This window comes from Schistocerca piceifrons, chromosome 2 (genome assembly GCF_021461385.2).
Source record: "Schistocerca piceifrons isolate TAMUIC-IGC-003096 chromosome 2, iqSchPice1.1, whole genome shotgun sequence".
Lineage (NCBI taxonomy): Eukaryota > Metazoa > Arthropoda > Insecta > Orthoptera > Acrididae > Schistocerca > Schistocerca piceifrons.
In genome coordinates, this window is record NC_060139.1 from 414,652,635 (window position 1) to 414,670,991 (window position 18,357).

Consider the following 18,357-nt stretch of genomic DNA (forward strand, 5'->3'; position numbering starts at 1 on the left):
GGGCATTTGAAAGCTCTTGTCTACGCAACCCCGGTACCAAATGTAGAGACTCTTCTTGCTCGTATTGTGGACGGCTGTGATACAATACGCTATTCTCCAGGGCTTCATCAGCGCATCAGGGATTCCATGCAACGGAGGGTGGATGCATGTATCCTCGCTAACGGAGGACATTTTGAACATTTCCTGTAACAAAGTGTTTGAAGTCATGCTGGTACGTTCTGTTGCTGTGTGTTTCGATTCCATGATTAATGTGATTTGAAGAGAAGTAATAAAATGAGCTCTAACATGGAAAGTAAGCGTTTCCGGACACATGCCCACATAACATATTTTCTTTCTTTGTGTGTGAGGAATGTTTCCTGAAAGTTTGGCCGTACCTTTTTGTAACACCCTGTATACAATTTTCAGCATTTACTGCACGCTGACGTGTTACGTATCTGTGATATTATCGGTTGCTGTTCTCTGCTGATACGACACTCCAGTAGATTTATAAATGCACGCTCGTATTCGAAAGCAACGCAAACGGTGAAGAACTCTCGGAGGTACACTACCTTCAGCAAACGAACATTTACACTTTTATTTATGTAGATACTTCCCATTACAATGATGTTGAAAATGTAGCACTCGGCAGGTCGCTTATAAGTTCTCTTGTAGCGAGTCGCCGCCGGCATTGTAGACAGCTGAGGTAAGTTCCATAACATCTGTCGGACGAGTGAAGCAACTCCTTAGCCCTCGCGGTGACTCAGATTTCCCGCGCGCACTCTTGTAATTGCTGCTGCTCCGCCCGCGGGCCCAGTGTTTCTGAACACCGCAGCGCTGGGGCAGGTAGCGGCCTGGCCACCCAGTACATCCGGCAATTAAATGCCACCACGCTTCCAATTAATTTACGGCGCCCCACCGCCGCCAGCAGCGTTTCGCTGGCCAACAGCCACGTCACACCGACCGGTGACGCCAGTGATACTAATTATCCAGTCTACAGAAAATGTGCTCTGACATCGAACGAACGACCTTCTTCTGACGGTTGCCCATTGGATTACTTCAGTACAGCACTTGAGTTAATTATAAGAAAAATCTCAATTAAATACTCGTATATAGAAAGGATCAGTAATGTCAGGCATAATTATCGTCTCTTGTACTACGGACTGCTGGCTTAGTAGCTATTTCCGGATTCACGGACGGTAGAAGAATATGTTGGAAAACAGCCTCCATCTCTCTCTTATTTCTTCCCTCCGTCTGCTCCCTCTCTTTCCTATCCTCCTCCAACTGTGGCAATAGCTTCCTATTTGCTACATTTTATCTTCACTAATTACTGTCAACTTACTTCTTCTCTGAGCCCCTGCTTCCTCCCCCTTTCCTATTGCTGTTCTTTCCATCCTTTCACTCCGAGACGCGTCAGGTGAATCTGTTCCGTCAATGAGCGTGTTTAGGCATTCTACCAGAGTACAGAAAGTGCGACATTCCACTCTGCTGCCTATTGGAGAGGGAAGGAGCACTTTTGTTTGCTTACATGCCTCCACACGGCCCGTTTTATTCCCGTTCTTCTTTGTAAATGTGTGTGTGTGTGTGTTTTTGTGTGTGATAGGGCCAGAATTCACAGAGAAGTGGGTTTGTATTACCAACCTAACTTAACAGGTGAAAAGCGTGGAAACCAGAAACTTTTCGATTGGTGACAGCGTGGCCGTCAGGCTAGCTTAAAAGAGAAGTGGGTTGGCATTCCTTCACTGCTAACGGTACCATTGCTCTACCACTGGTCATACGATGACCGGTCCGAGAAAGGGTGTTTTCAGGCACTTTTTCTGCTGGACCCCAGAAGTATTGGATGCTTGTATCAATGATCTGTGGTTACTTAACTTTAAATGATGGGTAATTTCATTTCTCCCAGTTGCGGTTGTTAGACAAGTATTTCGCAGTCATTTTTATTTGCACATACTCGCTCAATTTAGAGCGACTGCGTGGACTTGTTACGGTATTCTTTGGTCCGATGGTAGAACGACCAGATGTATAGGTCTGCATTATAATATTAAAGGATCCTTAACGTTTCAACTGATAACGGTATTTCATTTTCTTGGTTTTTCTTGATATGCTGCCTGTTGTTTCGTGGACCATTATTTCCTAACTTTTTGAAGCGTGTGTCTTTGTCTCTGGCTGGGTAGCATCAGACAGTTTAACTTCCCTACCCACTCGAAAGATAGTTGCTGTGATCAATTAGTGTTGCCCAGTTTGTAAATTATAAAATGTAGAATCCGGTGAATACCTACATGCAGGTTGAATTTCATAGAGTTTCTCCATTTCTGGATTAGTTGGACTTAATCCAAATCCTGCTTACAACCAATCTCGAGCTTTCTAAGAAGATACTAAGGTCAAATATTAGTGCTCAAATTTTAGATTATAAAAGATGGAACCGAACGAATACCTAAATGTGTGGTGACTTTCTTAAGATTTTCCCCATTTTTAAATTTACTGGACTTAGTGTGAAGCTTGCTCGTCAGCCCTCTCCGTGCTTCCTAAGATGCTACTGCAATTAAATGGCGTTGCTGAAACTGTTGGTCATAAAACACAGAATCTAACGAATAACTATATGCGAGCTACATTTCCTTTAGTTTTCGTATTTTTGAATTTATTAGAGAAAGTGTGAATCTGGATCGTCAGCCTATCATGTGTATCAAGTCGCGCAATCTCAGATCCATGTGCCAGTTACCTTATAAGGCACCTCTTCCTGAGTAAAATGATTGCCTATTTGTATAGAAATATACCACCAGCTGCTGATGTATATATTCTTGTCCCCTTTTCCACAGCGACTGTGCAAACAGCTCCTGAAGCCCCATGCACGTGTCTCACTCTCGGTGCTCTATAGTCGTTTGAATAATAGAGGATTATGAAGTAAACATTGCAGGGCTTCTGCATGTGCTAATACGTGATTTGGGTTTTCTACGTTTTCATTTATATGCAGTTCCCAATTGATAAACCAAAGGTGTGATAGGTTATGTATCCGCATGTGTTTTAACAATGATAGGTTATGTATCCGCATGTGTTTTATCAATTCACTTTGTCCAAATGTTTATTAAAGGACCATTTATAGAAAGTTTGACCATAAAATTCAGGTAACTGTAAACCAATATAGGTTTCAGATCTGTCAGTGTAAGATAGCAGAAGTACTTCTGAATATTAGCATGTCAATAATTCATATCGTGATGATCCAGCCTTGCACTATTCACATCGTAGCTCCAGTTACAATATCTCACTTCTTAATCCACCTCCAATGGTGCCGCGAAGTATTAGTATGCTCGACGCCTAACTATCATTCTGAAACTGAGAAAAAACCAACGTTAAGAAGCAACTGAGTATCGGAGAATATCAGTTCCATCTTAGTTAGGCATCTCTGTGGGCTGGTCCTATAAACTGAACCGAGTTAAATTTGATAGGCATTTAGGGCTATGAATATGACGTAGACAAATGTGAATGCTATCCCAGACGACCCATCAGGTCTGAGTATAGTCCCAGAAATAACGGTTAGCAATGAGTGCGTTTTTTTAAAGAAATAAACTGAACCACTATTTTTTCTAACACCCCTTTTAACTCAGCACTTGTACATTCGTCCAGTTAATTATTTTATTACTTTTCTTTGATTTCCCTTTTAGTCTGATTCTAAGACAGGGCCATCAAATGTGAAGTACCACTCCTTTACTGAGCTATCTAAATAAGGTGGATCGATTCCGTGTGCTTTTAATTCTAATACTGCCAACACCAACAGCTGTAAATAATTCGGTTGCCAACTTCTCTATAAAATGTTGCCCCCGAGACAAAGGCCATTGAGTAACCGGGCCTTGGTGGGGCCCCTTCCATGGGTAAAGATGGAATCACTCTAATTTTCGTAATAAATACGCTTCTTCTCCAAACTGATTGAATTATACTCTTAAGCCGTGCAACAGGTTGGGCAATCACTTTTTGTGTCTTCAGTCTTCTGATTGGTTTGATGCAGCCTGTCACGAATTCCTCTCTTGTGCCATTCCCTTCATCTCAGAGTAGTATTTGGACCCTGTGTCCTCTGTTGTTTCAATCTTTGTCTTTCCCTACAGCTTCAACCCTTTAAAGCTCTAGTGCCATGGAAATTATTCCCTGAAGTCTTAAACGTATCCTCTCATCCGCACCCTCCTTTTTTCAGTGTTGGGGGCGCACGTTCCCTTTTTTCTGTACGTTCCCCACTTAGTCATTCTACGGAGACCCTCCACTACATCTCAGATGATTCGATTCTCTTCTTTTCTGGTTTTCTCATAGTCCATGAGTCCATGATTCGGCACTATTCAATGCTGGGCTCCAGAATGTATGTTCTCAGAAATTTCTACCTCTCCTTAAGGCCTATAATTGATGCTAGCAGATTTCTCTTGGCCAGGAATGCCATCTTTATCGCTCCTAGTTTGCTTTTTATGTCCTCCTTGATTTGTATAAGTGTGTTATTTTGCTTTCAAGGTAGCAGAATTACGTAACTTCGTCTGCTTTGCGATCACCAGTTTTGCTGTTAAGCTTATCAGTGATGTCATTGCCGCTACTTCTCATTAGTTTTGTCGACCTCGCTTTGCTTGCAGTCCATAGCGTGTACTCACGGGATTGTGCACTTCAGTCAACAGTTTCTGTCATTCTCCCTCACTTTCGCTGAGCATGACAATGTCGTCAGTGAATCTTGTCGTGGACATCAATTCACCCTGAGCTTTAATCTCACTCCTGAAATGTTCTTTTATTTCCGTCCATGATTCTTCGATGTATAAAATGAACAGTAGGGGCAAAAGATTGCAGCCCAGTCGTACACCAGTTTTAATGCGAGCAGTTCATTCTTGGTCTTACACTTTTATTGTCCTCTACATATTGTAATCATCCGTCTTTCCCTATAGCTTACCGCTAGTTTTCTGAGAATTTCGAACATCTTGTAGCATTGTACAGTGTTTAGCGCTTTTTCTAAGTCGACAAATCCTATTAACTTATCTTGCTTCCGGTATCAAGTGTAACGTCAGAACTGCTTCTCTGCTGCCTGTACCTTTCCGAAAGCCAAAGTGATCGTCATCTAACAGATTCTTCCATGTATTATTCCCGTCAGGGCCGGCCGGAGTGGCCAAGAGGTTCTAGGCGCTTCAGTCTGGAACCACGAGACCGCTACGGTCGCAGGTTCGAATCCTGCCTCGGGCATGGATGTGTGTGATGTCCTTAGGTTGGTTAGGTTTAAGTAGTTCTAAGTTCTAGGGGACTGATGACCTAAGATGTTAAGTCCCATAGTGCTCAGAGCCATTCCCGTCAGGAGTTTGGATGCATGAGCTTTACAGATGACTGTGCAATAGTTCTCATAATTACCTGGTCTCGCTATCTGTGGGATTGTATGGGTGATATTTCCTCGATAGACGGATGACATGTCTACAGTCTCATAGATTGTACACATCAGCTTGAACGGTCGTTTGGATGTGATGTCCCCCCTCCCCCCCCCCCCCCTCCACACACACAATGATTTTGAAATCCCGAAGGAATGTTATCCACCCCTCTTGCCTTATGTGACTGTAAATCTTCCAAAGTTCTGTTAAACCCCACTCTAACACCGGAACCCCTATGTCTTCTTCTAGCACATCAAATCCTCCATCTCGTGGAGGACTTAAATGTACTCTTGCCATCCATCCCCACTCACCTCTGCGCTTAACAGTTGAATTGCCATTGCACTCTTAATGTTATCGCCCTTGCTTTTAATTTAATTGAAGGTTGCTTTGACCTTTCGCTCTTCCGACGACCATGTCGTCTTGATTTCTTCACATTTTTCCTGCAGCCATTTCGCCTTGGCTTCCCTGCACTTGTTATTTATTTCATTTCCAAGTGCATTATATTGCGTATTCTTGTCGTCCCTCGAGCATTTCTGTATTTATTTCCTTTGTTGATCATTTGACGTACCTCTTCTGTTAGCCAAGGTTTCTTCGACTTTGCCTACCTTAAACCTACGTTTGTGTGTCCACATTGTGTAATTCCATGTTTGAGAGATGTCCACCCTCGTCAACCAAACCACCTGCTGTGGTATTCACTATTGTAGTATCTACAGCCTTAGAGAACTCTGCATGGATCTCATCATTCCACTATACTTCAGTGCCCTACTTCTTTCGACACTGATTCTTCAGGACGGGTCTCTTAAACCTACATCTACTCTTCATAATTACTAAATTGTGATCTCAATCTATATCTACTTCTGTGCATGCCTTACAATCCAATATCTGCCTGTAATATAGTCCAGCTGGAACGATCTCGTGTCTCTGGGTCTTTCTGAAGTATATTTTCTTTTGTGATTTTTGAAGTGTGTATTTGTTATTACCAGAGAAAATTTACTGTCGTATTCAATCAGTCTTTTTCTCCTTTAATTTGTACTACCGACTCATAGTCTCCCCTATTTCTTTCTTCTCTTCCTTCCACTACTATAGTGCTCTAGTACCCCGAATTAATAGATTTTCACCTCTCTTTACATTCTAAATTATCCATTCAGTATTCTATCATAGTATCCGTACCTATTCATTTTCTGCTTGTCAGTATGTGTATCTTAACTAGTATCGTTAGTGTTGGTTTGCTGTCAATTCTGACGAGAACAACCGTATTACCGACCTGTTCAAAGTAAGTCATTCCCTGCCCTACTCATGTTGTACCATAATCTGCTGCTGTAGATAGTGTCCTTTATTTGTCAGACCATTAAAAAAAAAATGGTTCAGATGGCTCTGAGCACTATGGGACTTAACATCTTAGGTCATCAGTCCCCTAGAACTTAGAACTACTTAAACCTAACTAACCTAAGGACATCACACACATCCATGCCCGAGGCAGGATTCGAACCTGCGACCGTAGCAGTCTCGCGGTTCCGGACTGCAGTGCCTAGAACCGCACGGCCACCGCTGCCGACAGACCATTTCACTTCAGTGACCCTTGCAATATCTAGATTGAACAGTATCTAGACTAAACCTTTGCATTTCTCTTTTCCGGTTTCGTAGCTTCCCTACGACGCTCCACATCTGACCTTCCACGCTCCAGCACATTGAATATGACACTTATTTTGGTTATTGGATATTCTTCTCGTAGTTACCTATACATTGTCAATACCTTCACGGATGCCCGACCGTTATTCAAATACAGGCCAAGTCGTGTGGATGGACGTTGTGTGACTTCTGCATCCTAATTTAACTTGCCCTTGAGTCTTTCTTTTATGGGCAGTTTCGTATCCCAAGAGCAAAATGTTGGGTTGAGAGCCATTCCGCTTCTCCACACCCTTTCACAAGGCCGCCGGTAGAACGAGGGTGACTCCTTATACCTGCAGCCTTTAACCGCCGTAGATGATGACTTTTATTCCGAATTTGAACAGGGGTTGAGTTAGAACCCAGGATCTAGGACATTTTGATTACTGGCCAAACACGCTATCCCTAGCCCACCTGCGCCATGTGGGCAGTCACTGTCTGTGTGATACATCTTCTTCTTCTCTGGAACTCAGTCCCTGTAAATGTGTAATCAGGGAAGCAAATAGATTCCTGAGAGTAGCGTGTCATCAGAGGCACACAGGATGGCCATAGGTAATTGGCTGGAGGATACTTTAATACCACATGAAATCACGTGATTCGCACCGTTTGAAGCGGATTTCTGTGAGAAGTCTCTGCGATGGTGGGAAGACACGCGACGAACCCGGAAGTAACCGCTGGAAATACTCGTGTACAGCAACAAATGATACAAGGGGCTAACAAACGTAAGAAAAGTCACCAGGAAAGGGGAGGGAGAGAAAGCAGTGGCAAGATGCAGCTTTGGATAAAATCCCACCATCAATCCTTGGCAGAGGAAAATTTGGCTGCCTGATTACTGTCACTCTATGAGGGATCATTCAAAATAAAAGGTTCTCTACAGCCAAACACGTATTTACTTAGTGGAGTGGAGTCAGGAAAGGTGAGTTGGCTGTTCAACGTTGATGCTCTTAAACCTCTTGTAAAAGTTTAGGGAAAGGGCATCCGTAGTGGTAAAGTAACGAACGCACGCATCAAGAAGACTTTGTTGCAGGAGGGCAGGAGAGCGCGACTCCCAGGAGACGGAGGATTAAGATCATAAGGGCTGCGTTCACACTGCCGACCGGGCCGGGCCGGGATGACGCGTACTAGGCCGGCTCGTGCCTAGCCAGCTCAGGCCGACGTGTAGTGCATTCACATTGCGCGTCGCGCCGAGCCGGGACGGCGAAATGGGGGAAAATCCACTTCTCCGATTTTCATGTTTTAAAAATTCTTAGCGGTATATAAGACTTCGCCACATCGTTTCATGAACTTATTTTTTTCCTTAAAAGCGTTACTTACATCGTGAAAAAAGAAAAAGTCTACTTTTCGTTTCGCGTGATTTCTTAGTTTCGTAACGCTTCCCAACCGATTTTGAAGAAAGTATGCGGCTAAAAAATCTGACTTTTGAACACGTGGTAGTGTAACATCTTAGCTTCGTATTGAAACATTTATCTTTCCATAGCTAAAAAATCTGACTTTTGAACACGTGGTAGTGTAACATCTTAGCTTCGTATTGAAACATTTATCTTTCCATATTTCTTACCAGTCATTGTGAAATGATGCCTTTTGTCAACGTGTGCACTTGATTCACAAATCTTGTAGTGAGAAAGTTATGTAGCGGGTAGCTTACTGTTAAATCCGTTTTAGACCATACATTGTTGGGAATGAAATGTAGCTAAAAGTACCCAAAAGTTTTTGAAATGATAATGATACTGATATCTGTCTCTGGTCACAAGTAATACGAGCTATTCAGTGGCGTCAGTGCCGCGTCCGCAAGTTCGCGCGGTTACAGCTTGGTTTAGTGTAGTCATATAATGCAGGAAAGAAAAGAACTAATTACTAGTGATCAGCGCAGACCTAGTGACGGTCCCTCGTATTATTTTAATGGTCTCATTGTCTAGATAAAGTGTCTAGATAGAAGTGTCAATGACATAGGTCTGATACAATTTGATGTAAAACTAATCACAAAAACAAACTGGAGATTTGTGATACGATTACTGCGAAAACTGAAGCGCAATTCTGTATTCTCGTTGTCTAGTTTGACAGAAAAAATAATGGAGAGTTAATGAAACTACTGTAGATCGACACAGATGCGCGTTTCATTGTTCTTAATTGTTTTTTTTTCTTCCTTGGCGGGCTGCGCTGCACCGTCAAGGTACTCCCCACTCTTTGGCTAAATGGCTGTTAGCTGCCGGAGACCAAATAAATAAATTTAAAAAAATCCCCACCCTTCGACAGCTGACAAGCAAGTCAGTAGAAAACGCAGCTGCAGTCAACAGTTGCTCGCCTTTAGCTAGTCTGTGCTGTCGTGTAGAACAATGTCTTCACTTTTTTATTGGTATTGTTTTGACTGTGCAGTAACTCGTCGAGTTTTCAAGTACAGAAGAACTAGGAGGTTATGGATTCATCTCATAAATAGCGACAGACATTTAGGAGAGTTTTTTTCTTTACATGAAGAACTTAAAAACTATCCTGAAAAATTTTATTCATATTACAGAATGAATCATAATACATTTCAGTATGTGTTGCAGAACATTCAAGACAAAATTTCGAAAGAGAACACAAATTTTCGCAGAAGTATAACAGCAGAAGAAAAATTATGTATAACGATAAGGTAAGATTCGTTAGTACACACTTTTTGGTTTGCAGTAGAACTTTGTACAGCATTCACTACCTCCAATTAATTGTAGTCATGCTTTTGCATTTTAAATTTCACAAACGCTTGCCTCTGAGGGGAAGAGAGTTTATGGGACTCCTGAGAATCATTAGTAAGTAATTAGCTTCGTCATTTTGGGTAATGTCTTGCTGTGCCTTCAACGAAGAATCGCAGAAACACTCCTTCAGAATTTTCCAACTTTCTTCTTCATTTTTCTTCATGATGCAGCGCTTGGCGGTGGTAATGGTTCATCATGTGGAGCCACTGATGACCTCACAGAATGCTTTTCATTACCTTGTAAGATAGACAGACTGATAGGCGAAGAGTTTTGAAATAGCGCCCTTTGACTCAGTGGTTCTATTTCCACTGATAAGGAACTGTGCATAGCTCTTGGAACTTAGGAAAATCATATGACAGAACAAAGTCCGAGTGGAATTGCATTTTAATATACTATTCCCTGGATCATATGACCTTATTTTGCCAAGTTACACAAGTTATTCTCTGTAACTGTCTCTCAGGTCTTTGCATTTCGATTTCATTATTTTAATTGAAAGAATATAGAAGGGTGCAAGAAAATGTCTCTTTAATTATTTATTGTTGTATAACTGTGAAATGACATGGACTAAGTAAATATCTACTGTGCAAAGAAAACTGTAAAAACTTCGCCCAACACCACACTTGAGTAACACATGTTACATTGTTTTTTTCTCAGGTATCTGTCCACTGGCATCTCCTTTCATGCACTAGCATGCTGATGCAAATTACAAATTTATAGCTGTAGATGTTGGCGCCTACGGTAAACAGTCTGATGCAGGAGTGTTTAAAGAAAGTATGTTATCTAAGAAACTTACAAATGGGGAGCTGTTATTACCGCCACCAACAAAACTTGAAGGAATGTGTCAGGAACTACTGTACGTCATTTTGGGAGATGAAGCTTACCTCTTATTAGAGAATTTGATGAGGCCTTTTCCTCGCAGAAATTTGGACAACGAGAAGATTCTATACAATGATATGCATTCCAGAGCAAGAAAAGTTGTTGAATGTGCATTTGGTATAATGACCAATAAATGGAGACTACTTAGGAAGGAAATTGAAGCATCCATTGACGTAGCTGATCACATAGTCAAGTGCATTTGTCTACTTCATAATATCGTCATTGACAGAGGATACAATGCTGAAGCTGAAAAGTTTTGTAACAATGCTGATATGCAGACAACTGGTGCCACATTCAACAGAAATTCCACATTACGTTCGAAAACTGTCAGGAACACTTCTGTTGAATATTTCGTTAAAAATGCAACTTAAAATAATTAAAAAACCTTTCAAAAATAAATGCTGGAATTGAAAGAACTTAGCTATTTACTGTGTTTTTGTGTATCTCATTTCACTGTAAATAAAACAAATAAAATTATAAAGGAAAATAATTTATATTTGTGCGTACTATCTGAAACACACTCCTTGGTTACTTCGTTCCATAATCTGGAAACTGCATCATTACTGTCATACGAGCCGAATTTCTGATACCAAATTGATGGACACAAGTTAATGTCATGTATATGTTATTCTGCATCCCTTAAGGTAAGAACATCGCAAATGATGTCACAGACAACAGCATATAGTAACGTGCCACAGCATGACTTTACAATGCATTGTCATCTGGTAGAGATACATTTCCGTCCCTCAGTGACACTCATATCTGTCTCCGTTTACAAGTAAATGCGAACTATTCAGTGGCGGCGATGCCGCGATCGCTGGCAAGCTATTGTTGTAAATGCATGTAAATACGGTAGATTATATAAATGAAATAAAAGTAATTTCGCATGTATCATTATAATAAACGTAATTTTTCCTCACTGATTGTGAAATGTGAGGTAACATCTTAAAATAAAAGACGTGTGCAGTCACACAGAGGGGAGACGTGTGATGCGTGTACTGCAGAAGCTGTAGTGCTGCTCCACAGGCTCGCGCCTGCGGTCGGCTCGCGCCGGCAATTTTAAACACTCGGGATGTCGCCGGCTCGGCTCCGGGAGGCTCACGCCGTGTCGGCGCGGCCCGGCCGCCAGTGTGAACACCGCAGTTCAAAACCATGTGTTTGATATCATAGCGGGCGGCGGCCCGGCCAGGCTCGGCTCGGCCCGGCCGGCAGTGTGAAAGCAGCCTAAAGGGGAGACGCAGTTGAGTATGACGCTGTAATCGGTGTTGACCTTTTGTACGTCGCCGGGATCCGGGACTAGCAGCAAGATGGTCGGGACGAGCCTTTGTGACAGTCACGCCCGACGTAGCGCCATGGTCGGGTAGGGGGGGGGGGAGGGTGGAGGGGGAAGGAGAGCAGAGGAAGAATCGCGCGTCTGCCGGTATTCGATCAGTGGCGATCCCGGCATCCAGTAGCTGCCAGAGATCAATGCTCCCAGTTCCGCATCACCCAGCTGTGGGACAAATAATGTGTGTGGACAACGAGAGAGAGGCCAGTTAACCAACATGGCATCTCATCGTCACGAGATCCTGTCCACGGCAGAATCTGCAGTCCCATAGAAGGCCTTCTCGTTATGCCTACTGATGCAAGTTGGGCGAGTCGTCTGGAAAATTTTTTGGAAATTTGTGGTAAGTTACTATGGGACCAAACTCCTGAAGTCATCGGTCCCTAGGCTTACACACTACTTAATCTAACTTAAACTAACTCACGCTAAGGACAACACACACACACCCATGCCCGAGGGAGGACTCGAACCTCCGATCGGGGGAGCCGCGTGGACCGTGGTAAGGCGCCCCCGACCGCACGGTTACGCCGCGTGGGTAGACGTCTGGGACAAGATACCGCATGTTCATCAGTGAGAGCTATCGCCCCCCATTGTGACGACAGGTGTAGCACCTTTACGGCCCAACCGAGGATAGGGAAGGATGGCACATTTTCCTTCAAGAACCCATCGATGTAGGGAACGCAGGAGCATGACTGAGTTTACAAAGAAGGTGTACTGAGCGTGGGGGTGGGACAGACGTCAAGAGCGGCATCAGTAGATGATTTACAAACAATTGATTAGGGGAGAAAAGGAAAATGTTGGTGAGGTGGTAAGACAAGGAGCGTGGCTGAGCCGGAGGCACTGCTTCAAAACAAATGACTCTGATAATGAAATAAAGAGACTGGATTTTGATCTTCCCTTCAGGGAAAATAAACAAGATATTACACATGGAATTGTAATTTTCTGAGGAGTTTGTATGCTTCCAGTTTCGTGTTTATATGTGTTTGGGATGTTTCATTTCTGAAACTCAATCATAGCTCCAGAATTTTCTTTTGAAAGATGCCTTACATCATTCTGTTTGTTATTATGGTTTCAGATAAAGAATTTATTTCGTGCGGTTGTATAATGGGGTCGGGGGTGCAGACACCATTAATTCCGGGATGGCTACCTCAGGACGGCGTGTGCAGCTCGTTGAGTTGCGCAATACCAGCTTCCCGGTGGTTATGGGAACAAAAGAGCTCAATTAGCAATACCTTAATTTGTTCAGTAAGATGCTCGAACAGAGGTTGATAGTGCGACTCGGTGGCGTATGTAAACCCGCAGGCAGCAGCTCCTATCTGGCACACGGTGGTGCGCGGACGCAGAAGTGCGAGGACGGCGGTCAGGAGCGTCGCCTCAGCAAAGCGGCAGCGGCTGGTATGGCTTTGCAGACGCGAGATTGACGGAAGGTGTTTGGCAGGCAGCACGCAGGCGCTTTTGCTGGATAGATGACTTCTCTGGCGCTCTGACGCATAGGCTCCGCACACAGGACACCTTGGTGCCGCCCAGAAACCGATGAATTTACTCTAGAAGTGGCCCCCTATGGTGTCTCTAGTTCGAGCCAAGGTATCATCAGATCCAGCAGTGGCCCGTAGACCGGCAGCTAGCAGACGATGTGGCTAGATGCAGACAAAGGTGACAGGCCAGCATGCCACCACGGCTGGCGTGTAGTCTGACTCAACGTCGGCAGTAGTCGAAGTCAAAGTACCACTACAGTCTGAGAGGCGAATATTTACAATGGCTCTGCCCAGCTTTGTTGTGACAGAGTGCAGGGTAAGACTGCAACACGAGGAAATTTAGTTCGCCACTGTGGCGGACTGCGGTCTGTTTCAACAATATTCCATCCTCGGTAACAGGATTTCAGGGGCAAATAATTTGCTCGCCTCGCCACGGGTTGTGGTGTCTGGAGCCGAGGTGTCGCAACAGTTGTCTTTTAAGTACGCTTATTTTTGAACGATATTTATGCCCATATTTTGTGCCGTTATTAGGCCTTATATCACCTTACCTTTTCAGATCCTATATTAGAAAGGAAGAATCAATACGCAAAGAAGTGGGATACGGAAGTACTAAGGGATGGCGAGAAACGCTTGAAGTTCTTTAAGGCTATAGATACAGCAATAAGCAATGGCTCAGTAGGCAGTACTGTTGAAGATTGATGGACGTGTCTAAAAAAGGCAATCACAGAAGCTGGAAACAAAAATATAGGTACATAGACGGTAACTGCGAAAAGAAACCATGGCTAACATAAGAAATACGTCAGTTGATCGATGAAAGAAGGAAGTACAAAAATGTCATGGAAATTCAAGAATACAGAAATACAAGTCGCTGAGGAATTAAATAAACAGGAAGTGCAGGGGAGATAAGATGAAATGGCTGCATGAAAAAAGTGAAGAAATCGAAAAAGAAATGATTATCGGAAGGACTGACTCACCATATAGGAAAGTCAAAACAACCTTTGGTAACATTAAAAGCAAGGGTGGTAGCATAAAGAGTGCAACGGGAATCCCACTCTTAAATGCAGAGGAGAGGGCGGATAGGTGGAAGGAGCGCATTGAAAGCCTCTATGATGGGAGAGATTTGTCTGATGTGATAAAAGAAGAAACAGGAGTCGATCTAGAAGAAATGTGGGATCTAGTATTAGAATTTAAGAGAGCTTTTGAGGACTTAAAATCGAATAAGGCAGAAGGAGTCGATAAAATTTCGTCAGAAGTTCTAAAATCATTGGGGAAGTGACAAAAAAGCGACTCTTCACGTTGGTGTGTAGAATGTATGAGTCTGGCGATATACCATTTGACTTTAGGAAAAATATCATTTAAACAGTTCCCAAGACTGCAAGAGCTGACAAGTGCGAGAATTATCGCACACTAAGCTTAACAGCTCATGAATCCTAGTTGTTAACAAGGATAACATACAGAAGAAGAAAGGAAACTGAGAATGAGCTAAATGACAATCAGTTTGGCTTTAGAAAAGGTACAGGCACCCGAGAGGTAATTCTGACGCTGCGGTTGATAATAGAAGCAAGAATGAAGAAAAATAAAGACACGTTCAAAGGATTTGTCGACCTGGAAAAGGCTTTCGACAATGTAAAATGATGCAAGACGTTCGAAATTCTGACAAAAGCTGCAGGGAGAAGCGGGTAATATATAATATGTACAAGAGCCAAGAGGGAATAAGATTCTGATTAACATGGTGTGAGACAGCGATGTATTCTTTCCCCTACTGTTCAATCTGTACATCAAAGAAGCAATGATGGAAATAAAAGGAGGGTTCAGGAATGGAATTAATATTCAAAGTGAAAGTATACCAATGATACGATTCGCTGATGACATTGCTATCTTGAGTGAAAGTGAAGAAGAATTACGCGATATTCTGAATGGAATGAACAATCTAATGAGTACAGGATATGGATTGAGAGTAAATCAAAGAAAGACGAAAGCAATGAGAAGTGGCAGAAATGAGAATAGCGAGGAACTTAACATCACCATTGATGGTCAGAAAGTAGATGAAGTTAAGGAAATCTGCTACCTAGGCAGCAAAATAACCAATGACCGACGGAGAAATGAGGACATCAAAAGCACTCTAGCACTGACAAAAAGGGAAGTCTACCAGTATCAAACATAGGCATTAATTTGAGGAAGACATTTATGAGAATGCACGTCTGGAGCACAGCAGTGTATTGTAGTGAAACACGGACTGTGGGAAAACCAGAACAGAAGAGAACCGAAGCTTTTGAGATGTGCTGCTACAGGCGAATGTTGAAAATTTGGTGGACTGTTAAGGTAAGGAATGAGGAGGTCTTACGCAGAATCGTAGAAGAAAGGAATATGTGGAAGACACTGACAAGGAGAAGGGACAGGATGATAGGACATCTGTTAACAATCAGGGAATGACTTTCGTGGTACTAGAGGGAGCTTTACACGGCAAAAACTGTAGAGGAAGGCATAGATTGGAATACATCAAGCAAGGAGAGGAATTCGTGGCGGGCTGCATCAATCCATTCACAAGAGTGATGACCTCAAAAGAAGGGAAAAAAATCTCATCTTTCTTTCTCTCTAGTGGTTAATGGAGTGCCATTTTCGTCATATTTTATGTTGAACTTCGAGGATAACAAGCGCTCTACGAACTTTTGCTTCTTGTGGCGAACTATATACTAGACGACACCTTATAGCCGGACACACTATCGGATATTAAAAATGGGCCACGGATATTTACTACGGATTCTGCAGAACTTGCACTACCCGCCTCCCCGCCTGTCAGTTTTACGTGGAGTCGCGATCTGCAGGCCTTTTACTTGCAGTTCTCGGAACCAGCTCCCGCGAACTGGGGAGTTGGACGCACACTTGCGGATTTCTGTGACGGGCCGCGTTCAGGAAGTCAGTGAGTGTTCCTGTGGTTCTGGTATTCGAACTGTGCCTCAAAACGTTAAAAATCTAAGCTACCAAAATAGAAATAAAATTTCAGAAAAGAAATTCTTCAGTTGTGTGACTGTTCTGCCCGTAGTTGGTTTATAATTAGTGATGGCATTTTAAAACAGTCATTGCAACCACATTTCAACAGAAAGCAGTGGCAAACGAGGGAATATCTCAAAAACGTGGAATCGGGCGGGATCGAGAACGTGCTCTTCCCAGCAAATCGTAGCTCAGCGATTCTGACAGGAATGCTCAAGATTATGAATCAAATTCATATGTCTGGAACGTTACCTGACCCATTTCTTACTACTTTTCTTTGAGTACATAGAATACAAACTGCCAGCGACTGGTACAATTTTCTGCTCACTTTCGTCCACAATAAAGTTTTCTCGACAATATAAATGTCTTCAAAACATTTTGTTGCACAACATACTTTCGACGAGACGCAGTCACAACTTCTGAAATCCGTCGACCGTGGTCTCTGGTATGTCGTGCATGCACTATAGTCTTGGGTCCGAAGACAATTTACGAAAACCCGCCGATTTACGGCACACACGAACGAACTGGACCCCCGGGCAGACCTGAGAAATGGTTCAAATGGCTCTGAGCACTATGGGACTCAACTTCTGAGGTCATTAGTCCGCTAGAACTTAGAACTAGTTAAACCTAACAAACCTAAGGACATCACACACATCCATGCCCGAGGCAGGATTCGAACCTGCGACCATAGCGGTCTCGCTGTTCCAGACTGCAGCGCCTAGATCCGCCCGGCCACTTCGGGCGGCCAGACCAGAGAGACTAGATACGACGAGAGGGTCATGCACGCTAGTGGGAAACGACGGGCCTGAGATCGGCAGTTTGAATCTGTCAAAAATATAAACCCATCTGGCCCGCCGTCGAAATATGGCCTCGTGTGGCCAGCTCAGGAAAGAGAAGGGGGTAACAAGGATAACTGACAGTATCAAACTGTCTCTGTCCTATAATGTCTTAGTGTCTGTTACATGTATGTAGTTATGAGTTGTAAGTATAAGTTCTGAGACGGATTGTAGGATAGTAGAAATGAATACTGATTTCGATGCTTTTCTTGTCATTTTATTTTATGATTGTTTTAAGTTAAATGTACGCCTTTTTTGGCTTTAGTACTGCCTGGATTTATCAATGGTAGTCCTCCAGTTTGACATCGAAAAGAAGAAGCAATGTGATGGCTCCGTACTAGTCATTCGTTGTTTAAGGGGGAGTGGGGGAAACTTGCAACTTTGGATAATGGTGTCTGCGAAAACTTCGAAATGGAGCATATTGTGCCGTGTCTCTGGGAAGCCGGATGCCAGGATTACAAACGCGCTCACTCACAAGTGCCCGGGGGACGCTGGACACAACAAAGATAAATCATTCACCCTAATGTTTGCTAAGAAGCCTGTGCGACACTTGGAGTTGTTATTGAACCACAGCAGTTCCGCGAACTTCAACGCTATTTGGGAACCAGACGGATGTGAATCGGCAGCTGCAAAATGTTACTTACCTGTTTAAGCTGCTCTTTGTGGTTTCCAGACGACACTATAACGGGATGTTCACCTGGGAGGAGCAAGTAAGGATGTAGGATCGGAGGGAGCCGAGTGACGAATGTGAGTTCCTCCCTACGGATGTTTGTGAGTCACCCAAGCAAAAAAGAGTGACGAGGCCACGAATGTCGTGTATGGGAGCTAGAAGGGAGAGACGTCAGTCGGTGTTAGGTTGGTATTTGCCACCCAAAGGGTGATTGTCGGGTGTGAAGTGGTTACAAAGGAAGAGGCTGGGAGGTTACCTGAAAGGAAGGAAAGTGGAGGGACCCCCTACATGTAGCTCACGCTGCCTGCAGTGCTGAAGGGAGGAAGGAATTCTGTTCGGTACAGAACTGAAGAATTAGTGATTTGCTTTTACTATGTTTTCATGAGAATCTATGAGTTACTAAGAGTGTTACTGTGACATACACTTTTACCAACTACTTG